Source organism: Anser anser (assembly GCF_964211835.1).
Source record: "Anser anser genome assembly, chromosome: 3".
Taxonomy (NCBI): domain Eukaryota; kingdom Metazoa; phylum Chordata; class Aves; order Anseriformes; family Anatidae; genus Anser; species Anser anser.
The window spans coordinates 33,434,217-33,460,776 of NC_139722.1; the positions used below are offsets into that span (position 1 = coordinate 33,434,217).

Genomic DNA, 26,560 nt, shown 5'->3' on the forward strand with positions numbered 1-26,560 from the left:
AAAGCCTAAGTGAATCTGAGATCAGATAAAATTAATAAAACCCAGCCCCAAAAGGAATCATCTATGATTGTGTCATTTAAGTTCCTCTACGATTTCCTGCTTAGGAATACAGCTGTCATCTTTCATCTTCTCTTTCTATCTAGACTGTTTTTGCATTTATCTTTAGATGATTCAAATCATTGTAGCTCCAGCGAAAGCAAGTGAACTGTAATAACTTAGAGAAGCTGAGAAATTTTATGTCCTCTGTTCTGTACTTATGTGGCAATAAAAAGTCTTTAAGTTACCATTTTATATTTTTGGTGCTTAGACATTTGCTCCACACTAATTTTGCCAAATTGATTCTGTTTTTCATTCAAGATTTCTTTTAACTTTCCTACAGTACAAAGATATAATCCCTTTCCACTTCTGTTTTTCTATGATGAACATTTTCTTTTGGAACATCCTGTAACTCTATTACCCAGCCTCTTCCTTTGGGATAAACCAGGACTCTGTAATAGTTATTATGTCCTTACTTTCATTTGTCATGTTTGTGTCCACCATTGACCTTCTTTCACTCTTTGCATTTAGTTAGAAGCACTTAATTTATTTTCCAGTTTCTTCAAAAAACATCATGATAAAGCTTCTGTATTTTTCCTTGTTTTAGCTCTGAATTTCTTTATGTATTTTCTATAATTGCAATAATATAATTATTCTAAATGGCTATCTTTATGTTAAAACACATTTTTTTTTCTCTCTTCACCAGAGAAAACTAGATTTGGCTTAATTTATTTAATTTTCTTTAACATTCTTTTCTGTCATTCCCTTGTATGTAAACTGGCCTATTAGCTTCATTATCTGCTGCTTTCTTCAACCAATGATAATATTCTCATGTCACTATGGGGAAAATTGAACATACCACACATAAGAAGCTATTAATTTATTACCAGTCCAACCCATTTTTAACAGCCGGATAAACCAAATCACAAATTAATACAAAAAGCCTTGTAATAATGCAGTTAAAATTATTGCACAAAATCATCACAGCATCTACCCCTTTTCTCTGACATTATACTTAATCTTCCAGTTCCCCTGTGGATCCTAAGGTTGACAGTTTCTGTCTTCTTCTTCAAAAAAAAAAAAAAAAAAAAAAAGGCAAAAGGTGGATGGGTGATTTCTCCAAAGTAAAGCCTCCCCTCTAAAGTCTGTTAATGCCTTATCATTCCCTCTGAAGTCTGTTAACTGTTTATTTACAGGAAGACAGTGGTGTATGTCCTCATTACAAACATTTACATGTTCATTCTGATATAGATGATGAATGCTTGAACGAAGGAAATAGCTCCCCTGTGTCCAAGAAAGACTCATGGTTGGCTACAACATACAATCAACATACAAATTCTCATGATACAAGATAAAGATCTTATTTAAACAGTGTGGCTATGATGTGTTCTCTTACCATAGCCATTAAATTCACCCTTTCTTTCTTCCTGAGGTGCCCAATCTATTCTTTCTGTTGACCAAATATTCACATAACAGAGGACAGTTGGTTTTCAGCCAATCAGTGTTTGTTTCCTCAGATGATGCTACTCTGCTGCCCTTGGCAGGATCAGAGAACCCTAAAGGGGCTGAGGATACACTGAAGCTCCTGTCTGCCACTGGCATCAGCTTCCTCTTCCAAACTCCTGAGATGCTGTAGGGAGGTGAGGTGCTCTCATCTCAGGACATAGTTGTGAGGAAAAGAGTTGGGATATCTGCAGGTGGGTAAGGAGTCTAGAGTCCAAAGCAGCATTGAGGGTAGTGAAGTATTAGAGCAGGCTGCCTAGGGAAGTAGTTGAGTCACCATCCCCGGAGGTCTTCAAAAAACATGTAGATGTAGAGCTCAGTGACATAGTTTAATGGTGGACTTGGCAGTGCTAGGTTAAAAGTTGGACTAGATGATCTTAGAGATCTTTTCCAACCTAAATGATTCCATGATTTAGGACCTGGTGATAGTTCCTCTACAGGTAGACAAGCTAAGGTTTGCCAGAGCTAAGTGACAAGAGAAGAGATGGATAGTTGCATGCAGAGTCAAAAAGCAAGAAGAGTTCAGGTTTGTATCTATCCAGGTATAAAGCTGATGTCTGTTTGTGATCAACTACCCTCAGCTCCTCTCACACTTGATGACGAGAAACAGCCACATTTAGGGAACAAGTTCTTGATTTAGACATCTGCATTAGGATGAAGTAAACCACATCTCACTCTAGTGCTGTTTTTCCTCTATTAACTTGTAAAGAGGGTGCAGACAACTATCTCAGATGTTGATACTGGCAGAGTAAAAATCTGTGTTTGGTCAGCTGAATTCCACATACTGTGTCCAGATTAAGGACTCTGAATTTTGACTTCTATTTGGAACAATTCATTGTTTATAAATAAACTTTTTTGTTCAGCAATTACCTGAAATTGCTAGCCACATTTAATATTTTCGCAGCTGACAGCACACTATGAAAGCCAGCCATAGACAAAAAGGAAACAAACACTTCTTCTTTGCATCATCATATAGGAACATCTGCTTAGACTGTGTTCCCACTGAGTAACAAAACTACATGCGTAAAAGCCCCTTTGAGATAGAGTGGATTTGAGGATGGAAAAAAATACACCCAGTACTTTTCCCTTATAAAACCAGAATTTAGCCATTCTGAGATGCCAGGAAAATGGTTCATGAAATCAGAAAGTTTTAAAAAGGGTACTAAGGACTTGAATAACTCCTGTATGTTTGGTATACTGGCAGCAAAATGTCTTTTCCACCAGAATTTCTGCCACAGATCACCATGCTTCTTAAAAAATACAGAGTACTTGAAGCCACATGAAAGCATGTTTGAATTCCAGTGCAGAACTTTAAGCAGCAGAGAACAAAAAGCAACAATAAATTCTTGTTATCTTATGTCAAAGGGTAGGTAGTAGTAGGTCAAGAGCACCATTCTTCTTTGCTGTAATGACCACAAATCAATGTCCTGTCCCTACTCAATGAAGAATTTTAATTCCACTCTTCAAAAACACTTGTCCTGGTCAACAACAAATTACCTCACTCACCCCAAATGAGATTTATATTCTTTATCCGTAACTCTTTCCATATATCATAAAATTCAGCCAAGAAGTCCTGAAAGTTCTACAATGTTTCATATCCTCTCCTGCAAGAGATCCATATTTTCCTCTGGTGACACAAAGTTACCTGGAAAATATGGATAGCCTTAAATTAAAAATGATGTATTAAAGGCAAGCATCCTCACACCTTCAGAAATCTATTAAACGAATCAGTCTAAATTTCACTCGTGAAGCAGTGAACTTCACCAAATCTTTCTCACTGTTTGTGTCTCATTTCGACCATATCTATTAGTAGGGAAATGAAGGTTTCATTTTAATGTCATTTAAGCTACATTAACATTCTTGATCTGATATCTATACAAAGTTTATACAAAAGCAATAGCTATTGGAACATTGGAGTTACATCTTACATTTATACAACACTACAAAAGAATATTTGGTTTCAACTTCAGAAAAATATCTGCCTAGTTGAGGATGACTTTCCCATACATCATCTAAAATGTGTTTTAATGGCTGTGATTAGTATTTTCCTAACAGATTGCGTTAACCCATGTAGGCAGAGTGGACAAATGACTCCCATCTACTATTTCTGTAGTATCAGTGCCATGGGAATAAAAAGAGGTACAGCAAAAGAGGACAAACAGCTTTAAGTTTTACTACCTGGTGCAGTCTAGGAAAAGAGGTAGTGACATCATGGTGGGGGAGAAAAGGAGAAAGATGAGTAGATGAAAAGAGATTAATGTTACCTCCCCCTTTTTGGGTCAATTTGTCCAATCATCTTTAACTTGGTACAGAGACTCTGCAAGAAACATATATGCAATTTGAAAGTAAAAAGCAATTTTTAATTGATTATTGCACATAAAATATCTCTAGGATTAAATGAGCAGTTAGATCAAGTATCCATGTGCTTAGCAGTCCAATACAGCACCCAAAAAGTCCTTGCTGGCCAGGCAGGAGAGGAAGCTTGGCCCTTGCAGTTTCAGGGGACAAGCCCTTAGACCTGTTGAGTTGTTGTTGATCCACAGTTGTTGATCCATTAACATTGGTGACTCTGACAACTCAACCCAAACCTTTCTAACCAACCTTAAGCAGGCTCCTTCATTTTTTCTCCATGAGTATTATATACATTTCCAAGTTGATGTTTCTCCTCTTGAAACCTTGAGCTAACAATCCCATCCCAACAACCACACCTCTACCTTTGTTATCTTTCAACAGACTCTCTCACAGCTCTTTCATGACTGAGCAATTTATTCAGAAGTCTGAGAACAGGTGGCCCATGCTGGGCCTGATGGGTGCCTGGGACCGTGGGAACATGGGCTGCTGGTGAAGTGGGAAGAGTGTTGTAGGGGTTATGGAGAAAGATACACCAAGAAGAGGTAAAGGTACAAGAACAGAGGGTATATTGAGCCTCTAATTTTTTGTGCCAAGTTTGCGTACTGATCTCAGAGTTTAGAAGCATTATGCTCAAAAGTAAATCCACTAAGGGGTCCACATTAAGTGCTTCATCACACACTGAAACAGATTAGGTAGGTTGCAACCAAGCTGTACGCAACAGGATTGAAGTGAAATATTTAGAGATCTACACTAAATACTTGTTTATATTTAAAGTTTTCATTATTTTATCTTCATGACTAAAGAAATAAATGAAAAGGTTTGTTACAGTGATGTAACAAACACTGTACATAGACACTGTAAATATAGCATGTTTTTTTAAATTATGATGTATAAGGCAAAAACTAACAGCAGTTACTTAATTACTTCATAAAGTTTTGAGTTCTCTAATTGTGATGTTGCTTGACAAAAAAAAAGTGAGTCTGGCAAATAGCTTGATTATTGTGTCTCTTTTTTTAAGCTCAAATAAATGCATTTTTCTTTTGAAAGTGGCATGCTTTCTCTCTTTTTTTTTTTCCTTTTCAAAATTATTTGAGAAAAAAAAATCTTGAACATATTTCAACTCATCTATTATATTCAGGAATATATATATATATATTATATTCCCTTTGCAGAACCATACATAGTTTTTTTCAGCACCTTAGTTGTGAAGTACATTAAATACCTTTGAATTAAATTATTTCCATTTTGGTATACTGATATGGTCGCTGGCTTCTATCTTTCTTTACCATCTCATTCACCAAACTAGAGATAGTATCAATTTCCACCCATTCCCTCCTTGATAGCATTTTGAAAAAAGAAAAGTGTAAGAACCTCATAAGCAAATTGTTTTAATTTCTGTAGAAGCGTATGTATGCTGCCTGAAAATGTTGTGGTCATTGCAATTACTTTAATTAAAGAAAGATGCTCTCTGGAAATACCTTTGAACACTACTTCATTCTTTATTTGCTAAACAAAACAAAATTGTTTCTGAGGTCCAGACCAAAAGAATTAAGCTAATATTGTTTCTGTTTATAAATCATTAGTCAGAATGATTCTCAGCCAGTAAACCTCCTGATGTTAAGAGACAGAAACATGCGTACATTAGCCTCTTCTAGCTACTGCTGCTATCAATTTGCTTAACACCTGCTGACGACTGAATAGTCAACTTTAATGCAACATTTAAAGTGCTTTATATTGAAAAACTTGCAAAAGGTCACGTTTCTGTAATTTTTCTATGTTGAAATTCATTGTCAGAATTAGCATCACTTTTTCTCCTTGGGAGCTTTCTAACTTATCTTTTTTCCCATTCTCCCATACATTCCACAATAAAATATTACTTCTTAATATTCTTTGGTTAATATTGATTTCTGCAATCACATTTACAAAAATTTAAATTTATCTTATTCTACAGCCAAATCCAAGATTTTTTGATCAGTGGTAATTCAGTTGCAACAGGAAATTCTAATTGCATTGGGAACATTTCCAGAGAGTATTTAATCTCATTTTAATTTCTAGACAGTTTTTAGCTCAACACCACATGATAGTTTGTTTTACTTCTTATGGTCCTTGCTTTCAAACTTGCTTGTTCTGAATTTTATTACTCTCTTCAGGGTAGTACTAAGAAAGGTTTGGTCCTGGTCAGTTAAAATAGCTGTTAAAATCACAGCCAATTCCCAAATCACCCGTTAAAATTTCACTTTCAATATGCTTTGCTTCCTGCTACTGCTGTTTCCTCTAGGCCATGCCAGGCATTCTCAGCATAGAAGGCAATGCTACCTTCCCTGGCCTACTCAGGTTGAGAAGTTCACAGCTTTGAGGCAAAGGAAGAGGAGATCCATCTCTGCCAGCTGCTTACCACAGCTCCTACTCCCTTTTTTCATCCCCTGATCACTGCTCACCTTCAGAAATAGCAGTTGCCCAGATGGTGTGGTGTTTCTGACATTCTTCACAGGGCAACAAACATGTTTTGAGAGGTGTTATTCCACCCTACAGAAGAAAATAACGTCTTTTTAAAAGCTTACATGCAACACTTTCTATTCCTGATTTGCATAGTAAATATAAGCACACATATAACTTCTGGGTAACTTTTCTGATTGTGAGCTATTGGCATTGATGTGATCATTCCATATGGTAAAACACAAACAGTACTGATAATTTTTCATTCTATAAATCTGGAAAACCCTACGGAATCTCAGTTAAGGAGTACTGGAAGCAGACAAACGTTTTTACATTCATAAAGCTAGATAACACATGGTTCCTACTGACGTGCTGTGTCTAACACAGGGAAGAGTCTGGCAGTTAGAATACCTGCATTCAAATTCATGTGGTCAATACACTTCCAGGTGTTAATTTTTAATGTAAGCATAACATTATTAATCTTTCTTACCTCCGTAAATTGCAGTCTTTACATAATCAATATTTGTGAAGGTGCTTTAAATTATTCAAATAAAATTCACTGTGTTCTTTTACATTTGGTTAGTACTTGAGTCAGATTTTATTGCTACAATCATTTTTTCATCTCTTATTCCAAGTATGGTAACTGAAAATGGCATATTTCTCCTCTAAGTCACTGCTGTCACTCATGAGTTCTCTTGGATCTGTATATCTAAATAGTTCAAATAGGGAAAAACAGTAATGTTTTGACATTTTGGTTTTTTGAATGTGCTTTGGTATTAACTAGTAGCAGAAAGCTTCCTGTATTAGGCAATAAAGCAAAGCATTTTTTTCCATAAGTGGAATGTCATGTATTATCAAACTGAGTTCTCCCTGTTTCTAATAGTTTTCCCATGTGTTTATTTAAAGGGTCTTACTGAATCACAGCTTGAATATTTTGATCCTAATTTATTTTGAGCCTTTTATTAGATTTGGGTGAGCTGTAAACTTGAATCATTGTTGTTATTTATTAGTGTGCTGCTCCAATACTATGTATGGGGAACAGAATATTAAACATTTAAATTGTTTAGATGACAGTTACCAGAATTAACACCACAGTTTAGTTACAAGAGAAGCTATCTTTTGATATTTTGCTTATTAAAACACCAAATAAGTACTTCAGGAGAAAAAGTCTGACATTTATTATCATTCATTGTTTTATTCTCATTTAACATTTGCATATTTTCTCCATAGATGTATGGAATACTGCGTTAAAATCACAGAATCATGGAATGTTAGGGACTGGAAGGGACCTTGAAGGATCATCTAGTTTAGTCCCCCTGCTGGGGCAGGAACACCTAGATCAGGACAGCATTACAGAATGTTAGGGATTAAAATGCAACCTATGTTGCATCTCAAGACATTTAAACACTATACACTTTAAGTAAGGTGTTGTTGCTCACCATGTAAACAGTGTTACACAATGTACTCAGGATTTATGTCACAGTCACTAATGTTTTATAGTGCTGATATTTTTTTTCAAACTGCTATTGGTTCTGGGTGTTTTCCAGCAAATTTTTAGAAATCTTCAACTCAACATGGGAAACCTTAATTTTTTTTTTTTTTATACAGTTAAAAAGTTACTATGTAATAAAGTTTCTAATCTCATTTATCCCTTGCTGATCAGTACAGTACTGCCCCAATTCCAGAACATATTTGTATGGGTTATCTCCTAGTTTGGAAACAGTGTGCACACACTTAGGAGACTGCTCCCTCAACTGTTTATATTTACGTTTTGCACATAGTTTTATTACAGCTTGGTGAAAAAAGGGAGAAAAAATCTTCAAAAAAGACATAAACATTTGCACATATGTAGCACAACTTGTTGGAATCCTTTCAAGACTACTATATCTTTAGGTTCTTTCAACCTTACTAAAGTTAAAATAAATTGGAAAGGAGAGAGAAATTAAGAAAACAAATATGACTTGTATTAACAGGGAATAATACAGATATACACTTTAATTCTATGCCCTGTTTAAATGAATGATATGTCTCAGCTGTATTCTAGTTTGAGTGTTATTGTCAAAGGTCACCTCTTTTTTTTTTCATTGTAGTTGAAGGCTGATTTTTATTTTTATTTTTTAATAAGTTCCTATTCGCCTTTGTTTAAGATACAAGTAGTCAATTTTTCAGGAAAAACATGACTTAGTACTAGAGGAAGCATTCATGGGGGCTAATCTCTTCCCTGGACTCTTTAGGGAAAAAGAAAGAGAGAGAGAAGGAAAGAGACAAAGAGACAGAGACAATCTTCTTTGGAGAATGACTCAGGAGAGAAGCTTAATTTAGACTGGTCTCTGTGTTTAAAATTAGTGATTGTGAATAAGACTTGTTTATCCACCCCACTAATTCTGAGATTATAACATTGATAAAAAATAAAAGCATCCCTAAAAAAAAAAAAAAAAAGGAACTAAATATGTTAGTGTATTGCTATGTGGTTTGTTTCTTATAGAGTAACGCTAATTTAGCCTGTAGGTTTAGAAAGCAATTGAATTTCATGAAAAATCTAGGAAGTATTTTTCCTGTGGATTTTACAAATAAGCCTGCAAAAGAGAAAGAACTGTTCACTGGATTATTCAACTAATTGTTGTTCAATAATCACAGAGACCATTTATTCTAGTATCTTTAGCTAGATAGAAGGATATACTTTTTCATTTTCCTTTCTTTTAATTTCCTATGTAGGTAATATGCTGTTTATTTGTCAATTAACAACCATAGTAGATATATTGTAAAATACTAATTGGGGGTTGTAGAATAAATAGGAAAGATTTCAGCCACTTTCCTTTATTTCTTAAGGTCTTTCTCCCACTTTTTTAGACAGCTATGCAACTCAAGTTATGGATCTACTTTATGAAGTTGCTTCTGCATTCCAGTAATCTAGTTAAGAGAAGCACAACTGCACAGATCATGTTTGTAGATGCTAAAGTTGAATGTCATCCACTCCTTTCCTTTTAAAACATCTCCAATGTTTTTAGGATGTGCCCTGTTTCAGTCTTGATCAGCAACTGGACTGTCAAAACCTCTCTGAACATCTCAACAGCCTGGCTATATTGCAGAACATGTACAGTGCAATGATGGCTCTCACCCAACACCTAATCTGAATACCACCAATCCTTTTCTAAACAGCCAAAACACAAAGGGTGGCATCAGACTCATCATGGGACTGTCCACTAGCAAACCGAGTAAGCAGGGCTTCTTGGTTTTGAGTCCAAAGGGAGTAAAAGACCCACTCTGCCACCTTCAGCCATTTACTGTGCAGACTCTGATGCAACTACTATGCTCAGCACAGGACATTGACTGAATTGGGAGGGAATGTAAAAGCCCAAGAGCAGAACATCTTTTAAGAATAACGGATTGATTGGGACACCCTTTTGTCAAATATGAGCAATGTGTAGAGAGAAGAAAAGTTGGGCTATCGGTTCGTCATCCTGAGAAGGGCTTGACTATGACTACTGCAGCTGTGTAAGGTGTGAAGGGGATCAATTTTACTACCAATGGGTTACTACAGCTAATTAAAATTATACATTATTTTGTTTGGCTTTCTGTCTCTTTATGATAAACTTCTGTTGGTTAAACTCAGGTGTTTAACCTGTTGCCTGTTAATAAGGAAGATGTGTTCCCTTTTAATAATCAGGAAAATGCAATTTGGTTATCCAGAGGGCTGTGTGCTGACTTAAGCTGCAGATTTTATGTGTTTATGTCTACAATCTGAAAATGCAGTCCCTGAGGCATTTCTGTATTGTCATAGCTCAGAAGTCTGATGTGCTGAGGTGAGGTTATACCATTACTAAATTGATTGACAAAGAGGTGTTTCGCAAGAGATGTTAGTTTCAAAGAGGTCTTTGTTTTGCTGGAAGACATGGCAGGCAATGATCAGGTGGCAGAAAGGAACATAAAATTGTAAGTTGGGTCAGTCTTGCAACAGGATAGTGCTGTCACAGTCAGTAGGGCTTAATGGAGTAGTTGCAACACATAGCAGGGAAAAAGGGCATGGCCAGGAATAGATAACAAGAAATAAGCTTTAAAAGATAAAGAAAAAAGGGGAAATAAATAAGAAATCATTTGGCCAAGCCCAGCATAGACAGATGTGTAGACACAGAAGAAAATATTAAAAATAGATATGTTTTCCTTTTTTAAGGAAGATTCATAAAACATAAAAAATATCTATTTTACATAATGTTTCAGGTCAGGTTTTTTTTTTTTTTGTCTTGCATGCAGTTGTTTGATAATCATCTGCTACAAATATTTCACAGCATATGGTATTCCCAAAAATGATGTTTCAGATCCAATAAAGAAAGCCACTTGCTGTTCTTGAAATGTCATTCCAAACAAAGTAACCCTGACTCAGTAGTTCACAAGGCATCAAAAGCTGCTTATTTGCAAACAATCACTAGGAGTTAGTATTTCAGTGCTTGCAATCCTTACGTAAGTTGGATTGATATTATCCCAGTTTGTAAAAAGACTACAGTATGGTGATCATCTTGAGAGCAATGTAACTTTCCTTACCAGGAATGTTGGTGGATCCCTGACCATGTGTGGGGGAAAGTATTTTTAATGATGTCCGTTCAGACAGCTCTGGAATTCACAAGGAACACAATTTATCTGTTTATTTATTTTGGCTATAGAGACAGTAGATGACCGTTCTAATTTTGCATTGATTGTGAGATGTCTATCTTTTTCACCATGTGCAGGAGATTTCACATATCCCTCAGATTTTTCACTGTATTTAGAGAAGGGACTGTAACACCTGTTTCTATTGTGAATTCTGGTGACAACTGAATGCTGAACTAATTTTTACACTGCCTGCAAGGCATTCCTTTCCTCATCTTCTCTTACATATTTTTGCTGGAAAGGATATCTTCCCACTTGCATTCTTCAAAAACTTACTTTTTGACAACTTTAGAAGCTGTTTTAAAGCTTGAACAGTTTGTTCCATGTTTACTTGTGTTAAGTAACCTTGTTTTCAAAACCACAACTCCATCAGAACACTACCCTCCAGTGATTTGTATTCTCTTTGAAGCAGCTATTTATAGATGAAATCACTACTGAGTCAGAAATACAAACTTCTGTTCTGCATAATATATGTGATTTTTCAAACAATGTTTCACATTAGAAAATTCCATCTATTCCACAAACATAGGGAATGGGAGGTGTGGGATTTTCAGAAGCCACATAGAATTAGTTTCCACTAATGTTAAGGAAATTTGGTACCCCAACCTCTCAGGCACATATGAAAACTTTCTTTTTACCATGCAAACAGAAGACAACTTGCATGTGTTTTGCACTAGTGCTTTTAAAAGTTATTTTTCATAAAGAATTATTTCATTATTTCTAACTTTACTGATGCCACTTAGAAAGCAAAAAAAGCAAAAAAAAAGGTGTTTGTTTAGACTGCAAAGTTAAAATCACACAAAGAAACATATTTATTAGGGGTTATACATTTGTAAGACTTTGAAAAATATGTTTTCCTTCTACTAATTAAAATTAATCCTTATTCTTGCTTGTATTTGAGGGCAGCTGCTCTGTTTTTGCTCTGTTTTAGTTAGTGGCATGCCATGTATGTCAAATCTTGTAAAAGACTTCAGTAAAAGCTAGGAAAGCAGCCAATAAAACTAAGTGAAATTTATAGCCTTTCCCAAAGTGATACTTCTGGCCTGACCTATAGAACTCACAACTCTCCTTCACCTCTCATGCTGATTTCAATATTGTACCTTGACTGAGCAAATTTTGTGTTTCCTGACACTGCATTCATACAGTTCAGTAGACACCTGATGGAGATGAACTGCTGAATCTCTGTTTTTCATACCATAAATGGATCTTGGTTCATTAGCAGTGCTCAGACAACATGATGTTCTGCTGAGTCAGTATACTTTGGGGGACATTATAACATATTTTTCAAGCTGATAGATGATGGAAGTATTTTCCCTCTGTAGATTTGAGAGGAAAAGACATAATCTGCCAGAGCCCCACGGCTGTTCAATGACATTTTAATAGAACTATTGCACTGTTGGCTACCTGGCTATCAATATGCATTCAGTTTCAATTCTTGTCCTTACCTTGGACCTTAGAATTGAAGCTATATGTATTATTTTGATTTGGTGAAAGTTTATATCAAACATTCAATTACACTACAGGGTGTTCTTTCTTGCTACTTAATACTTGAACACACAATCCACCTAAGATGCACATGCTCTGGACATAAAAATTTCTATTATTTTAACCTCTTTTGCCATTTGTCACGAGCAGTCATGTTAAGTCTCTGCTCTCCATCAGTTTCTACACCTCCCAACAAATGCCTTTAAGAAAAGGCTGCAATGGGTAAGAAGTCAAGTTTGGCAGACCAGTAACTGAGTGAAGTTGTCTATGTCTAGTGTTACTGATTTGCTGCTGGCTATGACTGCAGATCAAGTCTGAAGGAGGTTGGGTTGGACCTGTATTCCAGTTAAGTCAACGGAAAGATTCCTTTTGGCTTCATTAAACTTTTGACCAAGCCTGTTAAGCACAAAATTAAATGTTCTTTTTGCACAGACACAGCAAGGTGTAGGTTGCTAAGGTGGTATGTTTCTTATGCCTCATATTTCTTATGTTCAGTTTTAACAAGGTTTTGTAATATTGCAGATATGCAAACATTGCTCCAGAATGTCTCTACTATTTGGAAATCCACATTTCTACAGCAAGGTTACATGTTACCGGATCATGTTGCTTGTTTCAAGGAAATATATAGGTTGCATTGCCTAAGATTAATGAGTAACTGCAAGTGGCCCCACTATGTAGGTAAGAGGTACCTGAGATCTTTCACTCCCTCTCCTCCTTTATTCACAATACCTTTGGCTTCAACTATAAAAGCCAGAAGTTTTGACTATTTTTAGCAACCTTATAAACAACAAGAACTAACTAACTGAAAAAAAGTATATATATAAGAAGAAAACTTGTTTTCCTGCAGCCCTGGTTCACCCCTTTCACCTGTAGTGCAGAAGGGAAATAGTGTGCTAATTTCTTCAGTGTTTGTTTTCTCCTTTGCACTTGCTCAGACCATGCACTCCCTCCACTGGCATAAAAACTATTTAAATCCTTCAAATTGCCTTCTAACTCTCTCTGCCCATCAGCTTTGTGCCAAAATAAATGCAGTGTTATCTGCTAAGTGTAGCTAATGAGCACTTCAGAAAGAATTCAATGGCTTTCAAACTGAGCTTAAAAAAGAAAAAGAAAAAAAAAAAGCCAACCGACTGCAGAAAAAAATAATAACAATAACAATAAAAACCTTTCCCTTCATTCAGTTTTTCCTTGGGAAGGCTTTCATTCCACTTCATTAATTTTCATGCTAGCTGAATGAGTCCATGCTTCTGGGTGCTGCTGGGTTCACGTGGCATCTATTACATTAAAGATATTGCATATAACGTCTGTTTGCCAGCAGACTTACGAGGAGAGCATAAGCAGTAGAAGCCACGATACGTTATTTAGTAAAATCAAGAGTAAATGAAAATTAATTTCTGATAAGCTAGTACTGTAACGAGATGAAACACATGGGTTAACAGACTTGTGGAGATAGAAATAAACTGTGATGTGAAAATATAATCTCTGTAATCAAAATGACAGAAACCTTGCCTTCAACATGACCTTTCTCTCTTCTCTCCATATCAAAAGACCATTGTTTTTATTCTCTCCAGAGTGTAATTATCCCGGGGAAGTCTAAACTCTTCAAATGAGAATGCTCTCTGGCTGCCAGGCGTGGGTGGGCATTCAAGAGTGTCCTGGTTCCATGTGAGGATGTGGTGTGGGCATCCAGCATCCACCCCATACATGCCAGTTTCTGCTAGAAAGAAATACAAGTGCATAGCAAGGGGGACACAATGTACCTTTTTTTTACCTTTCTTTCTTTCTTTCTTTCTTTCTTTCTTTCTTTCTTTCTTTCTTTCTTTCTTTCTTTCTTTCTTTTTTCTTTCTTTCTTTTTTCTTTTTTTTTTTTTAAAGAAGTAGTATAAGCAGACTGAAAATTCGGGTGATATATTCTGAACACGTCTGAAGGACAGAAGACATGCAAATATCTACACAGAAGTTAGAAATATGCAGAAAACAAGATAGACAGCTCTGACTTGTATGTACTTCAATTTTTACTTGCTTCCCATCCTACTTGAACACACACAGAAAAATAAAATACAGTTAAGTAAAGGAAAGTATCTGAGGAAACCCATTAAGCACCTCAGTCCAACCAATTGTGCTTTTACTTACTTTTACAACTGTCCCAAATACTGTTCCTCAGCCTGTTTTTAATCAGATTTAAGACAGTTTGAATTGGAAGTGAAATTTAATGAGACATAGAAATGTTAGTACAAATATTTAATCTCAGACTCAGGCAAATGTTGAGTTTATTCTCCTAATTCTGAAATTCTGCTTTTAAAATATAAAGTACAATCAATCAGCTGTGTCTCTTCTTCATAATTGTATTCTGCTTATTGCTTGTGGTTTTGGCTTTCTGAAAGTTAAAAACAGGTGGTACTCTTGACTATTTTATGTTCCTTGTTCAAGACATTTCTGAGAAGACATTTCTCTTCAGTGTAATCTCTGGCTTGCAGTCTGTCCTCCATCTCTAAAACACCAGGCCCAAAGCTCCTTCTACTTCTGGCCAGGCACAGTGGCCAGTAAATAACAAGAAAAGCAGCTTCTCTGAAACTAATGTCTTCTTGATTTCTCCAAAGGACTTCCATAATGAGAAAAGCCTGCTAACGTAAGGCATACCGTGCAAGTCAATGTGACCTAAACCTTTTATTCTCTTGCAAATTAAGGCAGATTCTATTCAATAAACCTGTCCTTCACCAGACAGCTATGTTCTTGCAGGCTCACTGCAGTCTCTGCCTCTAACAGGATCTCCCTCTCAAAGGCGTTGCTTGCATCAGCTAATATCTGATTGTTATATAGTTTTATCTTTACATTTTGAATTGTATCAAAAAGAAGGATAATTTGAGCTGTCAGTTCGAAACTACCCTGTTCAGGTTATAGCTCCTTAACTATTTGTTGATCTATGCCTTATGTAGATAGTATATTACTTTCCTGTTTCTTTCTCTAGAACCTGTTATTAAAAAGGATGTGAATATTGTCACTTTTCCGGAAATTAAAATAAGTAGGCATAATATGGCATGTCTGTCTTTTTAAGGCATATATTTATTTAAAAAAAAAAAGTTACCATTTAATCCTTCAGTTTCCTCATTTTTACTTCTACAGGCCTCAGTTTTGTAAAGGTTTAAACATGTATTTAATATTAGCAATTCGAAGCCATCAGCTACATTTACTACACTTACTATCATGCACTTACTAACAACTCTGTACAATTAAAAAAAAATCAAAATATTAAAGCATTTTTTCCTAGTTTTTTGCTACATGCTACGTGGATTTATAAATACTCAACTTCTATTGATGCTGGGGGAGCTACAGGATAGTGGCTTAAGACTCTATTGCATAGTGTCTTTGCGTAGAATTACTTTTTTTAATACTTGTGTCAATTTTTAGTGTTGAAAACAGAGTTAGTGATTAGCGTGACATCTAAAGGGACCTGAAGAATCCTTTTCACCAAGCATATTTGAAAAAGAAGCTCTTGACCAAATATATACCATGGGTGACAAAAGCTCTTCTGCACAGGCTACACAGCACTGATCTAATAATCACAAATTCCATCTGATGAGCTATGCTCAATTAACCATCAGAAATTTGAAAAGTTGGATGTAGTCTATGGAGAAATGGATCATCTTTCCAAATAAGTTTCCCATATCCACCAGTGGCTCGAATCCATTGAGAATCTTTCCAAAAGCCAAATGGTTGACATCACTCCTCTGCCGAAAACTCACAAAGAATTTTTGGCTTCATACTGAGTCACATATACTAAGGAAAACTTTGACCTAGAAAAGTGATTTCAGTGCAGTGAACTAAAAATAAAAAACTTTTTCAAACTCTCCTCATCCTGTTGCAGCCTTACCTGATAACCAGTGCAAAGACCTTCAATAAGGGGGAAGAAAAAAATTTAAAGTAGGAATCTTGAAATATGATACTAGATTCTTCGGTAAAATATATGTATTGTTTTGGAACCTCAACCTAAAATCCAATTTTCTATACATATATAACATTCAGTGATAGATTAAACTTGTATGGACTAAGGATTAATTTGCACTCTTAGTAGCATTTTTATTACTCTTATTATTAAGGAAAAGAGATACTGACAAATATTCCAGGAATATTTTATAAAAGTCTGTAAAAATGTGCTGTAAAATAAATAAATAAATGAGTAAATAAATAAATAAATCCTTGAAGATATGCTTATGATAGTAGTTTGATGTAGCACTATTGGAAGGAATGAATAACAGCAATTTAAAATTTCTCTAGTCACGTTTAGAGTTTCTCATACACTTAGTCAGCAGGAAAGAGTCAAAGGGGGTTTGACAAGACAATGAATCCAAGTCTAAGCTGGCAAAGCATTGTTAGCAAAAAGGATAATTAGGAGAAATTTTAGTTAGATTACCACAGACTCTTTCCAAATTCACAAACTCCCCTAATTTAGTTCAGGGCTTCATGGCAGTGTCAAATTTTTCCTTGCTTCATGACAATAAGAACATTTAAGAGAATAACCTCTGATTTTTATTTTTTTAACATATATATATATATATTTAATTATGTAACTCAACACATGTAAAAATTTATTAATTACTTCTTGTGATGAATTTCATGATAAGGGTGTATTTGCCAGATAAGCCATTACATTTGGTGTGGTTTGTGAAGGTTATAATGTATTTTTATCATTTATTTTTTTTCCTTTTTGTGTTTTATGTATTGCTAAAATTGGAAGCTGTCATTAAAGAGAAAAAAATGTCAGATAATAGACATATTCCTTGAAAGAGCCAGAAGAAGCTAGCAACATCATTTTAAAAACAACATCTACTGCTTTCAGTAAATCCAGCATTAGATATCAAGTGATCAATAGCTTGTATCCTAATAAACCCATGAATATTTTTTTATCAGTCTAAAATTCTTATTGTCAGAATTTTATCCTGAATTTAATATGCACTCAATCCTAATCCAACACATGTTAGAGCAATATACAAATATCTATCATCTTTGCAATTGAGGGTACTTTTTCATGTTATTCTTTTTTTGTGTTATTGTCATCATATAGAGAGATCTGATAGTGTCTAAAATCGCAACATGAACAAAAATCATCAAAAAATCTATGCCATCTGTCGATTACTTATTATTTAGTTAACCAAAATCATCAAAAAGACTACGACATCTGTCAGTTAGTTATTATTTAGTTGCCATCATAAAATAACATATGTTCATTTTTCTATCTTTTCTTTCTCTATTGGTTAAATGTTAGACATTAAAATTGAACTAGTCCAATAGATACTGCATCTTTTTGATACAGGGAAAAAAAAGCATTCAGACAAATGTAGCACAAACATAAGAATAGAAACAGAAAGCTAATTATTGCATAGTCATGATGTTAGCAAAAGTGTCTTCTGTAGATGAAGAATCAATTTTCCAGCCAAAAAAGTTTCGGCACCAATTTACCTAATGTTCTAGTGAGTAGATTCAAGAGGCATACCTCACACTCTTGGAATTCACCTTCCTGGCAATTTCCTTCTTCACTGTTCAGTCTTATTGCTCTGTCCATTTTTAGAGGAATGAACTGTTTTCTGGAAGGAGAAGATTTATGTTAATTAATGTTGATAGAAAATAGAAGCAACCTTCCTGTACTAGACTCATGTATTTACAGTCCACTGTGAATTCTTAGGATCTTTTTGAAGCATAATATACACTGATGTTAATGAGTGCAACTGGCTTAATATTACTGGTTCAATATTTCTCCCTCAGTTGTACACAAGAATTCTCCTGCATTAATAAGAATAGTCCCTTAACCTAGAAAGAATCTCTTGGCATGGAACTGTTTCTTCATGCCTGGATTGCCCAGCAGATGTGGTGAGCTGACCACACTTTTCCACTTCCTTGGAAAAGGAAGACATTTGTAATGAATAGATATATCTGTAAAAATAAGGTAGCCTCCCAATACTTGTGTTCTTCTTTAGTTAGATGAAGTTGAATACAAGAATGGCAAATGATTTTATGAGTTTCTGATCACCCCAGGGACTGTGGTGAATTTGCAGAAGTCTCAGAGGATATTCTGGGAACTGTCATTTATCAGCAACCCTATTTGTCCCAGAGGGGCAAATGAATGAGGAAACTCCGTGATGTAATTCTGTAAGGACTGCCTTTCTCTTGGCCATGTCTGTACTTTCTCCTCAGGGAATGGTGTTGATCATGCTCTTGATTTAGGGCATAAGGATTTGGATCTCCAGCAAGTGACTGAATATAACCCACAGTCTTGGAGATGGTACGGAATTGTTAAGTTTCCAAGTAGTCAGAACTGCACTTCCAAAATAGTCAACTTCTTTATTTGTCATTTACTTTTTCTCCCCTAGAGGTTGCTTTGTAATGTGTTTGTCTGTCTTAGACTTAGAAAAAGTCTTAGTCTTAGACTTTGAAAACAACATATTGCTAGGCCATGTTTTAGGAAAGTGTCTTGTAAAAGAGCAAATATTAACACAAATCAATTTTTTAACTATCTGATTCAAAAGCACTAGTAATAACTACAATTTATGTCTGTGCATCAGTAGGAATTCATATGTAAAGTAATAACCACAACATCAGAGATACTTTGCTGAGAATGTGGATAGATGCTGGCCTCACCGAAGACTCCTTGAAGTCAGCAGTATTTTTTAAATGTCATTTGATTAGAAATATGTTTAAGCATAATTTAAAACAAATCTTTTTAAAACTCCACACTTAAAACTTCACCTAAGTAGTACTGTGCTGAGCACACATTTTAAGAGTCCTGAAAATTCTTCAGACAATTAATTGCTGCCTGCCTTCTCAGAAAACGATATTTTAAGTCACTTGTAGAGCTTCTGTTGCATTCTCATATAATGCAATTTCAATAGTTTCAAACCAAAATTTTTTAATCCAACACAAAAAATAAAAATAAAAAATTGTTGCACAAAATATTCTGGAAAAAAATCCCTTTCAAAACAAACCAGATTTTTAATAACATTTGCACGAATAATAAATCAAATAATTTAAAAAAAATAACTTTTCTGTCACACAGAACAGATTTCTCAGACATACCTAAATTTTTTTTTTCCTGTAAATATACATATTTTTGTTTAATCTTTATAAAAGGAACTTGTTCCTTCAAGGAAGAAAAATATTTTTTTCTTCATACTGATCAACCTACCCCATTTGAGAAGTTTCCCTCACTGGAAAATTCTTCTAATCTTGTCCAAGGTCAAAAAACAATTGCTATTTGATGGGTGTTTGGTAGGCTGTGTGAAAGTAATCGGCAATGTCAGTTTTGTTCCCAGTCAACAAATGTCCAACACAGCTGTCATTAATTGGCATTCTTGTTGGCAGCCTCTGTGGAGAGGCGAAAGGCTAATGTACATGGAAGCTGACCTATTTTCTGACTTTATTAGTAGTTCTGCAGAACAGGCTCTCAGTGTGAGGAGGTGGACACTGGTTCTTGCTGCAGTTGCTGAGGCTGTAGGCTTTCTTTGGATAAATAAACTTGGTTTCCAAAGCTCCCAGTCTGGCACCATTCATACATGCTGAAACCCAGTCAAACAGAAATATTCATACAAATAGTAACTTGATGATACACTGTTTGAAACAAAGTGTGTTAGTACTCTCACTGAGAAGACTATAGCTGTTAAGTTTCTTTCCAGAAAGCTATTTGTTAATTAAGTGTTCCTGTTTCTTTTGCCAATAATCTTTTCAAGTAGATAATGGACATATGCTGCCAAATACTAATTCTGTTATTCAGCTGTCCATAATTTCTAACATTGAACCACGCTGATTTTCCAAGCAATGTTTGTTGAGCTTGGTAAGCACAAGAAAATGTCTTTGTAGGCAAATACATAATGAAAGTACCTCTTCCTATCTAAGATATGCAATATCTAATTTCTATATGTACTTTCCTATAATAAACAAAGTTTTCAGCACTGTCATTGAGCCTGTTTACAGAAAAGTAACCTATATTCCCTTCTGCTCCTACATCTAACAATTTGTTAACTATGCCCCAATGAACAGCAAAAAAAGATTTATCACATGAGGATGAAAGAGAGAGAAAATATGTTAGATTTTGGGGTTGTAAGTACAGTTTGCAGTCATGGTATTACAGAATATTCACCCTCTAGTTTACAAACTGAACTAGCTTAATATGGAAAGAAGTTGAACATGGAAACTTAGGGAAATTAATTTCAAAACTCAGTGATGTCATTTCTTCTGTGCTTACTTGTACTTTAATTTGCAACACTATTGTTTTGCTTATAACAAAAATCTTAAACTGAATACAAAACACTATTCATTCACCGAGCAGATGTTGATATCACAGTCTAGAAATAAAAATTTACTGAATGCAAAGGATTGTATTTGTTTACTATTTTTCTGTCTGATGAACATAGAAGACACACTCATTGATCACGAAGTGTTTTACATTAGTCCAAACAAGTGATGGATGTTGTGCAAAAGAATGTGTAAGGTTCCTTTCCAATTCAGTCTTCTCACTTTAAAGATACCTGTCGAACTTAAAATAACTTATTTCCATTTCCTTTTACAAAAGGTTCATTTCCAGCTTTGTGAGCTTTAATTTTATAAGAATCTTTTTGGCTGAAATCAGCTTCTGAATTGGACACATTCTTCTCATTCACCAAGCAGACAATTATAAAACTCTCCAAGTTTTTATTAAAAGCATTTTTTTTCTGTTTATAACACAGTTGTAAGGCTTTTAACATTCATGCATTCTTTGAGCCATCAAGACTGTTCATTGCTCTAAATGTGTTTGTGTATTTACCCTTCCAATAGTTTGACATTTGATGAGTTGTATTTTCTCTATGGAAAAACTTTAAAGGGAAATTACTCACAGTGCATTGCTCTTGTATATTATTCCCTCACAAAGCAGATTTTTGTATGCAGCAGACCTCTTGATAAGGTGAAGTCCATTAAATGTAGCATATAGTTCGATCTTTTTAACCACTGTCAAATCCTATGGCATAATTCAAAGCCATAATTCAAAAGTACCTGATCACTAGTCACCCACTCCACTCTCTCATAAGTTTGTCCTTCAAGATCATTCTAAGTGCCACATATGCACATTTCCAACTTAAAATGTCACAAATCAAGACAAAATATCAAGTCAGATGAAAAAAGCTTGATAACCTCTGCCAGCTCGAATGTATGAATGAAATATATGCCAAACATGTGCTTTTTCCCCTTTGGTAATTATGGAAGTTTTATAACTATTTTATGAGGTTGCAAGATAAGTTATGGAAACAAACAACAACAACAACAAAGGAGCTATTCTTCATCATATGAATGGAGATGAAAAAGAACTGAGCTTTATCTAAACATAAACACTCTCAATCCAAAAGATTTTATAAGTATGCCAATTATAAGAAATTACATGTCACCAATTGTATGTTTGGTCGTCTTTCCTGTAATGTGCCTGTTAAGAAAGATTCATAAAAGTACCATTCATAGAAACTCAGCATTTATACATATGCCCCCATTTTTCTATCTTTTTATCTGTCTCTCTTTTACCTTCAAAGCTGAGAGGTTACACAGTGCTCCATGACATTATCAAAAGAGCAAGTAGCCATAAATATAGACTTATGTCACACAGGAGACAGTGAGACAATGAGACAGGAAAAGGGATGACATGAACTTTTTCAAAAAGCAAATTCCATGCACCCCGTCTAGGTCTGTTATTTGCTTTTAATACTTTTAACTACTTGAGTTTTTTTTTCTTAGGGTTTTCTCAAACTTTCCAGTTGCTTTACTTTCAATGGTCACTGAATGGTCATTGCTTCAAGAGAAAGCTTTCACCATATCCACACCTCTGCTCCAAATTTTCCTCCTTGTTTTCGAGGAGTAAAGCAGGCTCTTCTCTCCAAATTTTTCAGGGATGTTCAAACGCAAAATGCTTTTGTAGATGTGCAGCCTCAGAAGTTTCTATTGCTGAAGTCTTCTACGTAGATGTTTTCTCCTCCTTCTTCCTACTGCTTTCATTGGCCGTCATTTACTTTTGATGACTGAAGTTGTCCATTATTTTAGATACATAATCACTAACATTTTCTTGTCATTTTAAATTGTGTTGGAAACTACCAGGCCTTGAGTCACACGGTTTAACCAATAGCATAGTTTAAAATAATTTAGTTTTGTCCACGTACTTTGACTGAGACTCAGATTCCTCCTGCCTATCTTTACAGTTCTTGCGTGTGCCAAATCATTCTCTGGTGATGCTGATTTCTCCCTGTTGGCTGTAGAAGGTAATGAGATACTGCAGTGGGTTTACATGGCAAGATTTTGGTAGCGGGGTGCTGCCAGGGTGTCTTCTGTGAGAAGAATCCAGAAGCCACCCCATGTTAGATAAGGGCCAGTTTCACATGGCTCCAAAGAGACCTGCCGCTGCCTACAGCTGAGCCAATAAACCATGTTGCTCTGTGAGAGCAGATTTAAGAAAGTGAAAAAAAAACTGTTGCACAACAGCAACTGGGAGAGTGAGGAGTGACAAACAGCCCTGCAGACCCCAGGGTCAATGCAGAAGGAGGGCAGGAGGTGCTCCAGGCACGGAGCAGAAGTTCCCCTGCGGCCTGTGGAGAGGCCCCGGTGGAGTAGTCTGTACCCCTGCAGCCCATGGTGTACCACAGCAGAGTAGATCTCCATGCTGCAGCCCGTGGAGGAGCCCCCGGTGGAGCAGGTGGATGTGGCCTGGAGGAGGCTGCAGCCCACGGAGAGCCACTGCAGAAGCAAGCCCCGGGCCAGAGTTGCAGCCCGTGGAGAGGAGCCCACGCAGGAACAGAGTGTCTGGGGGGAGCTGTCACCCATGTGACACCTGTGTCACCTGTGCTGGAGCAGTTTGCTCCTGACAGATGGACCCCATGGTATGGAGCCATGTGGGAGCAGTTCTTGAAGAGCTGCTGCCTGTGGGCAGCACCCCACAGGATCACTTCGGGAAGGATGGCATCCCATGGAAGGGACCCCATATTGGGGCGGGGCAGAGAGTGACTGTGAAGGAGTGTTGGAGACAAAGTGCAATAGACTGATTGCAATCCCCATTCTCCCGCTCCCCTGTGTCACTAAGGGGGGAGGAGAGAGGAGATGAAAGAGGGTGGGTGGGGGGAAGCTGGTTTTGGTTTCTTTCCTTTGTTTCTCACTTCTCTATCTTGTTAGTAATACGCAATAAATTTCACTAATCTCTCTATGCTGAGTCTGTTTTGCCCATGACAATAATTGGTGAGTGATCTCCCTGTCCTTATCTCAACACTTGAGCCCTTTTCATTATATTTTGTCCCCTTTTACTTTGAGGAGGGGAAGTGAGAGAGCAGTTGTGGTGGAGCTCGGCTGCCCACCTGAGTAAAACCACCATAGATGTTTATCCAGGCCTGGCAAAATTAAGACAGGATTCATTCAAACATTTGATTAGTTTAAGACTCATTTATTTCCACCGAATTTACATCAGATTCTAAAACTAATTCTGGCCTCCTTACACAGGGGTTTATATCAGATCTGTGAAAATATTTAAACAAAATAATGCACAACACTGTAGCTTTACTGACCAACCTAAAACATTTTTTGCACATTTTAGAGAAGCAAAAACTAGGGAATAAGGAAAAATAATATGTCTGTGATTCTGTTGCAATACACTTACTACATTCTAACACTTAGTGATTTCAATATTGCCATAACAACAACAACAACAAAAAATGCCTGTTTCTAAGGTGTTGAAATACATTCTTCAACACTGAAAGTGCAACATAAGATTTTACAAAATAGAGATTTACCCATTTTCAACACTGTTTTTCTTATTTGAAGGTAAAGCTACTCCAGTCACTTAAAGCCTTTGTCTTTTAGGCAGACTCTCCTGTTGCAGTACTGAAAACATTCAGGTTATAGAGGAAGGCTTCTTATTTTCAGCCTGGTATTAGCAGAGTTGATGAGAAAACTGATAGTAGGGCTATAATAACTTAAAATATAGACACGTTGCACCAGCAATGGAGTTATTGTACCCACATGGCTCAGTAGACTAGCTTAGATAACCTAAATTTTATGAAATGAAAACCATGAGATTCTTCAACTCCTTTAGAATTCAAGCAGCAATTCAATATCTTGTTACAAATGGACAGAGCTATTTAGTATCACATAGCATACAAGACAGATGGTGATCCAGCCTATTCAAAATACTAGTCCATCCACTAGTAGCAGTCAGAATACTGCATCACAAACTGAAAGCACTTTAGTGATTATTAATAAAGTGGTATTTATTTCAGGTTTAGGAACAAGTCATACTACAGAAACACCCATATGCTTATTGGAAAATGTATGAAATAGGTATTAGAGTGAAATGAAGGAGTTGCCCACGCTATTGGCAACTAGATACATCTATTTTCTGCAGTTTATATTAATAACTTGCAGATATGCCACTCAAACTGTGTTTCTGTCAGACCTCATAAATTCAGCAGGATTGGGTCTGGTTAGGAATGGGATCATAAATCTCAAAGGAATATCATGCATACAGCAAGAAGCAACACTGACAAATCAGTAAGCGACTCTTTTCCCTTTGAATCTGTAATGGCACAAGGCCTCTTAGTGTGTAATGTGCCCTCATGCTGAGTTGGTAACATCTGAAGGAGAAGAATTTTAATTCAAATAAGTAAATTCTGTTCCACTGGTTCAGTTTCAACTGAATACAATATTTTTCTTCAGATCCTGCCCTCTGAAGAACTTCTGTCGAGTCTTGAAATGCATTGTGAAGTGGTTGCGTTTGCCCAGGAGGTTCCCTGAACATCTGCAGGCACTCTTCTGCATTTGGTAAATGACCTATACTTTTACTAAAATGGAGTAAATGACGAGGTAAAACTGCATATCATTTGACAGGTACAATTTTAAGCCAAACCTGGATATGAACCTTTGCCATAAAATTAGTGACCTACCATAACATTGCTTTAGGTACTTAAATCTCATTGCTTTGTTCAGCTTATTTTTTTATCTCCACTGCTGCCTTAGCAAAAGCTACCTGGTATCAGTACTATCAATACTGTACTGTCATCTGCATTTGATCACCAATTCCTTCAAAAATATGGCTGTTCCATGAACCAGAGATCCTCTTTTCTGAAGACGAATGTAAATCACAAGGGTTTTAGTTTGAAGACCATAACTCAAAACTTGAAACATGTTTCATGTTTCACATCTCCTTATCCACAAATGTTAACTATATCCTACAGAACCGAAACAGAAGTTATTTTCTAAAAAGGACCTTTTTGCTTCATTAAGACAAAGCAGGTATACCGGAAAGGAAGTAGTACATAAAGAGCCACAACTCATATATCAGTTCGACTTCACAGAATTGTTACTTCCATGCTAGGACTGAAATCACCAGCACTCACTGTCAGTAATTAGAATGAGGAGATGTGTTTGTCTATGTGTGTGTGTGTACATGTGCAAGTATGTGCTCTCAAACACATGCAGAATATATAAGTGGCTAGCTGTAAATTTGTTTTTAAAAGGAATCTGGCAAAAAGGAAGTGTGCATGTGCCAGACAGGTTTATTATATGAGCAGTCAGACCAGAGCAATGAAGGATCTTCAGCTTATTGTCAGTGGTAGGAACAAAAGATGGCAAGATTAGTTAAGTGCTGAAGGTCAACGTAGTTGTATTGAGTTGGTGACAGGATGTGTTGGACTGCTGGTGAACAGGCACAGGAAAACACTGAAAAACAGTCACAAGTCAAAGATGGAGACCATGATTATAGAATAATATATTCTACCTAGGGATGCAAATGATGACTTGGAGCAATTCTGATGATGTTGAGCTATAAAGAATTAGCATGATTCTTGCCTTTATAAACAGGGAATGCTTACAGCGTTTCATCCCTCAACAGAGTGCTAGCAGAGAGGCTATTTTACATCAGCATCTGGCACAGGTATGAGTTAAAATGGAATATTAGAGACAATTATATGTCCACATTTAAAGAAAGATATTGATACCTCATATAATTCAGAGAAAAGACAGAACAATGACTGGAGGATTGGAAATAATGTTTTACAATGAAGAATTTGAAGATATTTATATCCTTCATTTAAAAGAAAATTAGTGTCACATCCATAGA

The 26,560-nt window shown here is 36.0% G+C and overlaps 1 long non-coding RNA gene across 1 annotated transcript; it reads right to left on the reverse strand.

Annotated features, from left to right (window-relative positions):
* Positions 1-80: 80 nt before the first annotated feature.
* LOC310896949 lies at positions 81-6,419 on the reverse strand. The gene is made up of 3 exons (XR_014581942.1): positions 6,330-6,419; positions 3,804-3,856; positions 81-3,184 (listed from the first exon to the last, which is right to left on the reverse strand). It is a non-coding gene; the product is annotated as an uncharacterized lncRNA (long non-coding RNA).
* Positions 6,420-26,560: the final 20,141 nt, after the last annotated feature.